Source organism: Perca fluviatilis, chromosome 21 (genome assembly GCF_010015445.1).
Source record: "Perca fluviatilis chromosome 21, GENO_Pfluv_1.0, whole genome shotgun sequence".
NCBI lineage: Eukaryota > Metazoa > Chordata > Actinopteri > Perciformes > Percidae > Perca > Perca fluviatilis.
In genome coordinates this window covers 10,270,506-10,279,591 of record NC_053132.1, presented here as the reverse complement: position 1 = coordinate 10,279,591, position 9,086 = coordinate 10,270,506, and positions in this window count along the sequence as shown.

Below are 9,086 nucleotides of genomic sequence, written 5' to 3'. Positions count from 1 at the left end.
ACTGTTGTTGGGTAGTTTAATCTAAGAGAAGGCATCATATTATATAAATGTATATGTTTGTTATAAAAAATAACCTGCAAAGTAACTTGTAACTATTGCTGCCAAATTAATGTGGTGGAGCAAAACGTGTGCCTCTGAAATGTTACTCTATGAAGTACAATAAAGTAGCATAAAACAGAAATACTCATGTAAACAACTAGAAGTACAGCACTTGAGTAAATGTACTTATTTTCACCACAGTATGTAATCCAACACAACAACAACACCAACTATTGTCTCGAAAACTCGTTAAAAATCTAGTACAGATGGAACCTAGAAAAAGATACAATCAATAATCAATTAATATCAGTGGTAGTAAATTTGCAATATATTTACAAATGTTGACGACATCTAGCTCTTGTTTCTGTGGAGGTTTAATGCACTAACAGAAAGATGCCTTGCCTGCCAAATGGATTTTATATGGCAGTAGCACGCAGTAGTCATACTTGTGGAGTTATGGCAGAAGTAAGAGTAAGAGTTGTTGTATATGGAAAAAAAAAAACACAGATAAAATGGTCTAAGCAGAAGCGGTAAATGGTAGACTTCATTGTAGTGGAAGAGATAGCAGCTATTAATCAAAACCTGATTAATCATTTAGCTGATTAAGTATCAGCACAAATGTGGCAGTGATGCTAGCAGTATTAATATAAACGTAACCATTTAAGTAATAGTATTGGTAGTAGTAGTATCACTACAACTGATTATAATGACTTTGTTACAGAATGAAAGTGTTTCCTATAATGCATATGTCTTATAACAAATCACTGTAACAGTGTGTGCATGTTGTTGTAGCAAGTGTTTGAGCTGCTACTCTATATTCCCCTACATATATGAACTATGGCTATTTATATACTGCATCTGCCTTTAAGGACCAGGGCCATTTCAGGTGTGAGTGTAACATCATTGCCCCTTCGGACTGCCTTTGAATTTGATTTTGCACTTCTGATACACAATATAGTTCCTTATTATTCGATTTTCTCCATACTTTCACTTGCACTACATTTCCTGTCACCATCACTCCGTGTATCTCGTTCACTCATTAAATCTATTTGAGTCTTTGATTATCTCCTTTCCTCTCCTCTCTCTGTAGAGCTGACCTCTTTCTGTTGATCTCACACTCCTGACAAACAGGAATATCATGTTCAACTTTGACAGCTTTTTGTGGCTTCATAAGATTTAGGACTCACAAAATACAGCAAGTATACATAAATATATGCACATGTAGTTCCAGAAACAGGATGTCCCCGGTGGCAGGTGGTACTGAAAAATAAAGAGGAGTAGGTGGTGCGGTGTAAGCAGCCCAAGTGAACTTTTATTTGATTTGCATATAAAATGAAAACAGTGAGAGAGAAAGACTTTCCACAGTGTCCAAATGGACCTTTCTAAATATATTCAGTTGGATTTAGTTTCTTGTGTTGCACTGCCCGCTCAAACCATGTGAACACAAAATACACTTGAAATCAATGTGTTTTTAAATAACCAGTGGTGGAAGAAGTATTGACAAGTAAAAGTAGCCATACCAATTAGTAGAAGAACAGACGTATTATCAGTAAGTATCAAAAGTGGTCATGATGCAGAATAGTGGTATATTTACCATATTATTTGAAAATGTATTTCATTAACACATAAGGAGCCTTTTAATTTTGAATTATACCGTTATTCTATAAGAATGTATATTTTGTACTGATCATATTTTTTAACATATGTATATAACTTGAATGTGAATGGAATAAAAAGTACAATATTTCCATCTGAATTGTAGTAAAAATATCAATGGAAATAATCAAGGAAACACAAAATATAAGTAGAGTGAATGTACCACAAGTGAAAATACGAGCATTGTGTTGAAATCCACCAACAGTCAGCTTCCTGCTGTTTGATTCACATGTAGGGTGATTAATGATATTTTGGCATGCTCAAGGCAAAGACAACGTGATTCTCTTGAGGCATTATCTCTCTCAATATGAGCAGTATCTGCTAGGACAATAACATAACATAACATAACATAACATAACATAACATAACATAACATAACATAACATAACAATAGATTCCAGATATCCAGTGCACTCAACCTTATTTTTACTTCTTTCAGAGAAGCTCACTCCTCACTCAAATGCATCTGGTTCCATGACTAAACTACAAAAAGCCCAGCATGTAAGAAAAGAGGAAAGTGTAATAACTATGGTATTAACCAAGACACCTCATTAACCTATTTCTTGCTCATTAAAATGCTCATAGGGCTGATTTTTGTTTGTTTCTGACATTTTTGTTTCTGACCCTTTTTAAAAGGATTTTATAGCCTATTTTGTATTTAACATATCTATTGTACCATTTGTTTTTTGTATCATTATATATATATATATATTTATAATAAAAAATAAATAAAGCATATGCAAATTATTTACTCCACAAACAGAATGAATTATAACATATTTAAACCAAAAATATTGTCACTTTTTGACCTGATAATGGTGCCAGATTGAATGTTAAGGGACCACAAAAGATAGTTACAATTCATTCTGAGGAGAAAATAAATATCTGTATATAGAAATCCATCTAATAGTTTTCAAAACAGTCACTGTCAGTTTTAGCTGCTAGCGTTAATAAAAGAGAGGGGGGGGTATTTTTATAACAAATGTCAAATAACACATATTTCTAACAAATGTCTGCCATGAAGTCTGTTGAGAGGAATTCAGAGTTAAAAGACAAGGTCAAAAACCAGTATGTAAACTCTAAAACAATGCTAAACATGATCTGAATTTTATCAGGTTTAAGGTAACAGATTAGTCTGAACTGCTGCCCACGTATATATGTTTTTCAGTGATTCAAATATATTAAATTAGAATAGTTTGTGTGTGGGTGCAGATTCCTTTCACCTTGGCTAAACTGCACATCTACAGTACGTAGCAGAGGAAAAGAGTTTGAAATGCATCGTTCAAAATATTTTTCTAATCTTACATACATTATGAATCAAAAAGGGAATTCTGACCATTAGCTTTATGACCATTTGGGTCAATGTCAGGATATATTGTAGATCACTTTGCTTTAAATATGTGAGCTCTCAATATTTTTAATTGATGAACACTTCCAGAAGTGAGAGTATTACAGGGAGCACATTTCGAATATAGTGCTTATAGAAAGACCTGACCTGTAAGTATCTAAAGAAATGAGCCTATGGCAGATATAACATCCCAGACAATTGAACAAAAGATGCAAAGCAATCTTTGTAATAGAAGTACGATAGACAGTAGACAAGATTAAAAAAGAAAAAAGGATTGGAGGCAAAGGACCTTGGAAAAGACAAAAGATGTAACCCAACCCTTATGGTGCAGAGAGAGACATATTTAGGGAATAATTCAGCTCCATTGCAACACATTAGATTGAAGTACATAAAAAAAGATCTGACTGAGAAAAAGAACAAAAAGAACAAAATGATCCAAGTTATCTTGCTGTCAAGTTGTCTTATGGTGCAAATTCTTTAGATGATGTGAGTGTGAATGATGCAACCTTGAACTATGATTGCACACAGACTCACATTAATACAAGTTGAACACAGTTTATCTGGAAACCTCAAACTATTTTGGGCAGTTTGTTCTCGATTCACACTTGTAGCATCTCACAAGAATGTCTGTGTTCCTTATTTAATCCTCTGAAAGCCGGGTGGGATACTATAGATGAACCACATGTTTTTTTATAACAGTAAACTATTTCCACACCCTCATTAGCAATGTATTCGAGAATTTTCTTTTTGTGCTTTAAGTTGCTTCTCAGGCTTATGATAAGTTACTATGTGTGCATTTGAGCTACATAAATCAGAGTTGTAGAAGTATTTTTTAAATTTATTTAATAACTTTAGTTACTCTGCAGATACTGACTGATACAAAATTGAATCAACAACTAAATGATGCTGTATTATTATATATTAAGATAAGACTGTATTGATCCTTTGGTGAATTTACACGCATGCTACCTGGCAGTATATACATTTACCAGCTGTAACATTAAAGTGATGTACACATACATGCATCAATAATTATAATTCAATAATATAATACAAATTATTCTGAAATGGGTCATTTTGCATGAAGGGTACTTTTACTTTTTGTACTATTAAGTATATTTTGATGCTAAATCTTTATTACTATAGTAAAGCTGTTAAATGTAGGACTCAACCTGTGGTATTGCTACTTTTACTTTAAATATCTGTGTACTTCTTCCACCATTGTGTATTTGTGTGTGTCTCTTTAGTTTATGTGATGTGTCTTCGGGTAGGCTGGTGTTTTTCCCCTTTGAATTTTACATATTATATTCTTCTGTATATGTATTTTAATGTCAAACACAATCAGATACATAAATCAGAGTTGTAGAAGTAAAGTTGGCTTGTTGAAGTCTTTAGTGAAGCATAAAGAGGCTGCTTTGTCCTCTGGTGGCCACCGGGTGGCATCACAACTACAAGGGAGTCAGTCGGACAATGTTGTATGGAGGATATATTTATTCATAATTCAAATGCCGAAGTCCAAAGAGAAAACGAAGCAAGATCAAATTAAAAATATTATTATTTTACTACGCTACAAGGAAAAATCATGACATAATTGAATTAAAAAAAACTTTTAAGTTAATTTAGGAAACTGAAAAAGCAAAGTAGAAATGTAAAATGATAATTTGCCATTGGCTTAAACAAACGTCAACGTTAAACGCTGATGCAGTTTTACATGTTTTTTAAATTTCATATCCATAAATGCAGCTTTCGAAATTATAGACGATTAAAACGATTTAGCCTATAATTCAATATTGGTTAACCTCCTCTTATCTAAATTTTTAGATATCAGATCCCCTTCTAATGGGAGGCATGAAAACCTTTTCATTTTAGCCAACTCTTCTGTGGTCTCATATGTTATAATTGTAAAAGAGTATTAATTTTAGTATTATGTGGGTGGCTTCATTGTTGAGCTATGTTTTTTTTTCACTTTTTTCACAATAAAAAATAAAACAATAAAAAAAATAGTAAAGTCATGGCAGCTAACATCAGGGAGACAACATTAACATCCGCAAATCTGCCAACTATAATCTATATGGCTATCGTTAATTTAATAGTTTAAACGGCATTTAATTAATTACATCATGCTCACTTAACTTAACCGTGACTTAATTTAGAAAATAATTCACGATTTTGTGTTCTGAACATCTGAATTTACCGTTGGGCACGCCCAGGCATGAGAAGGGAGGCATGAGATGGGAGTAACATGAGACAGGAGGTCAAGGTCAAGGATGAAAGACCAAGGCCAATTCTATTCAAGTGTACAGGGATATGCATTTCTTTTGTTCTAATCTAGTCTCAAGACAGCAGGGTGTCGACTCCAAGACAGGTTAAACAAAAGATCTCTTCCTGTGGGGACAATAGGGCTTCTTCTAGTAGCTATGCAAAATAACAGACATGATGCAATTATTCTTTAGAAGATAAGGATGGTGTGAAGCAGACGGGTGCAGTGTAGTGTAGAATACATTTAAACTAAAAGTATATTGTTTATCAAACATCACCAATGTTTTAACTTTTCTAAACTCAACAACTACCAATAAACTATCAAAAATTAAATATTATCAAAAAGAAATAAAGAAAAGTAAGAAAAGCTACAAATCGCTGCAGCTCACTCACACATGCCAGCATGCACTCACTCAGAGAGAGAGAGAGAGAGAGAGAGAGAGAGAGAGAGAGAGAGAGAGAGGGAGAGGGAGAGAGTGAGAGTGAGAGTGAGAGAGACAGAGAGAGAGAGAGAGAGAGAGAGAGAGAGAGAGAGAGAGAGGGAGAGGGAGAGAGAGAGGGAAAGGGAGAGGGGGAGGGAGAGAGTGAGAGTGAGAGTGAGAGAGACAGAGATAGAGAGACAGAGAGAGAGAGAGATGCAAAAAAAAATCTTTTATTAATATTTGACTTTTCCTGACACTTCAATATTGGAACCCATGTTATGAACTAGGTAACAGCACTACCTTTAACTGGGTGGTCTGCCTTCCTTTCTCATTTCCTGCAGCGTGTGTTAGCGCCATCCTAACAGTATCTCTGCTGTTTAGAAGAACAGACAGTCAGTTTGGTTTATAACACATTCCAAGTTGACTATTTCATTTCCAGGAATTTTCTCATAAAATGTATTTCTTTTGGTAGAATTTGCAAATTGTTTTACTGGTTAGTGTCCTTACCAGCAGTGTGATGTTATGGTCAGACAGACCAGTCAGTATGTTATGCGATGTAGTTACTATCTCAGGTCTGTTTGTAAATATCAGCTCAATTTGTGTCTGTATATGTAGAACAAGTTATGAAAAGTAGCCTACAGTTGCTTCCATAGTAACATTGTAAGCCACCGGCACAAATTTTCCTTCATTTTGACCTAAAATGATTGTATGAAGAGTTAAAATTGTGTAAGTGAGAGTTTGTCTGTTGCTATAGAAACGGAGAGGAGGAGAGGGACTTGAATGTCACCGCTGTCAGCATTGTGACAAATCCTTCACAACATCAAAATATTTGAAGATTCATCAGAGAGTTCACACTGGAGAGAAGCCGTACAGCTGTGATCAATTTTCACTGCTGGAGTTCTCTTCTTTCATTCTGGTCGGTGTTTACATTCCACCCCAAGCCGACGTGAGTGATGCACTGCAAACTCTCACCAATTAGGTAAACTTTTCAGAACACAAATATCTGGACTCATTGCTCCTTATTATGGGAGATTTTAACAGAGCTAAATTAAACCACAAACTACCAAAATTAAGTAAGTGACACTCACCTCATGTATCCATTTATTACTCCGTGTCACCTCCAACTGTGCAATATGTCATCTCTATTAATTCGCACCTTACTCATCTGTATACCGTATCTGTGTTTATATATTATGTCTGTTTATATAAGGTTGTTTATTGTGTAAATACGGTTGTTTTATTACTATTATTATTATATTATAATTCTATTATATTTTTCCATTTCCTATAGTTTATGTATAATTTTTCTCCTATGTCTAATTAATGTGTTATTCTGATGTGTGTACATTTTTCTTTTGCGCTGCTATAGCACAAGAATTTTCCCCAGTGTGGGATTAATAAAGTCTATCTTATCTTATCTTATTTTGTTTGTGCCCATGCACTTGTTAGAAAGAGTATGAAGTTAGCTGGAGCTTTATAGTTCTTACAGTGTCAAAATTTGATTTTATAGTATGGAATTAATTATATACACTAGGCTACTTTTCATTGCTTTGTGTTAACCAGGTAACATGCATGCTGTATTAAAGGAACACGCAGACTTATTGGGAATTTTGCTTATTCACCGTAACCCCCAGAGTAAGACAAGTCGATACATACCCTTCTCATCTCCGTGCGTACTGTAACGCTGTATGACGACTCCAGCATTAGCTTAGCCCAGCACAGATCCTGCAGGTAACTGGTTCCAACTAGCCTACTGCTCCGAATTGTGACAAAAGTGACAAAATAACGCCAACATGTTCCTATTTACATGTTGTGATTTGTAGAGTCAGAGCGTGTACAAAAAACAACGTAACATGAGACACAGCCATCTTCTATCCGTAAACAAACCGGGAACTATATTCTCAGACAGGCTTGCTGCGAGCATATCACTCTGCCCAAGTACTATATTGTTCCGCCTGAGAATATAGCTAAAGAAAACCTCTGTAATATATAATAGGTTCTGGCCACAAGATGTCGCTCCTGAGCTCCTCAGCCGTCCTCCTGAGACTCAGAGGTGAGTTCACTTATTCACCCCTGCAGGAATAACACAGTTCCCAGGATTTGACCCAGCAAATGACTGATAGAAGCTTCAGCAGCAGAGCAAGGATGGAAGATTAAAAAAAAAATCCAATTGCATATTTAACCATTTCATTTTTTTACATACATTTAGCAAAAAGATCCATATCGCCACCTGGCTCTGACAATATAAATAATTATAAATAACTGCATTTTTCTTTTGGATTGCAGAGTCCTGCTACAGCCAGCTCCATCCATGGAGTCTGACAGCAAGCCTTTCCAGCCTTGGAGAGACTACATGGGACTGTCAGACACAGTCAGCGAGATCCTGGGCCAGGACACGGCCAATGAGTCCTCCCTTCCAGCCTCTAAAGCTCCACACTCAGAATCTGATGACCTGTGCGAGGCACTGCGCATAGGGCTAACATAGTTTGCCAAAGTGGCGACCTCGGGACAGACTGTGCGCCAGATCTCTCCGGTATATCTACGCTGCCAGGCTCTTTGACTCATCAACGCCCACGTGATGCTTTGTGGTATGCTACCGACCCATTTTTTTGTGTGTGTTTGACTCTTCACTACATGTCAGCATTGTTATAGACTGTTTATTCATGTATATTGTGTTATTACCATATCACTTTCGCATATCCGTCGTCTTACTTCCTACACCTCACTTTGCACCGGCTTTGTAATGTTTACTTAATCTGCACTTTATGTAGCCTATTGTATCCTGTATTCCTGTATTGTAATGAATGTAAATAAAAACTAAAACTGCAAGCAGTTATGACGGGGTCCAAGCCTCCCCAGCGCCAGTCCCCCCTGGTGCAAGTCACGCCTGACGATGCTAAGAGCCCATGAAAGCGGAGCCTGTGAAAGGAGAACCCAAAGCACAACGGCGGCGAGGCATAAGTTAGGAAATTTGACTAAATGCAAGCTCCAAAGTCTGCAGTGAAATGCAATGGCAAATTTCCCATTCATTGAGTAAAAGGCCAAAACACTTCTACCTCAATCATAGTGCCCCCTCAAGGGTGATCATTACCAAATCTGGTCACGCCAAGACCCGCCCTTCAATAGTATTTATTGGCCAGGCGTCCATGAGAACTCAAGGTAACGTAACCCCATTTGTACAGGTCATATCCCCTGACCAATCGGCTATCCTAACCTTAACCACTCGAGCTGCTTCGTAGGGCGGATCTTGGCGTAGCCATAGTGGGATTTGTAATTTTGCGTCCCCCTACAGGTTGTCTCATTGGAACAACAACTCGCGTCCGCGAGTTGTAATTCCAATGAGACAACCTGTAGGGCTAAAA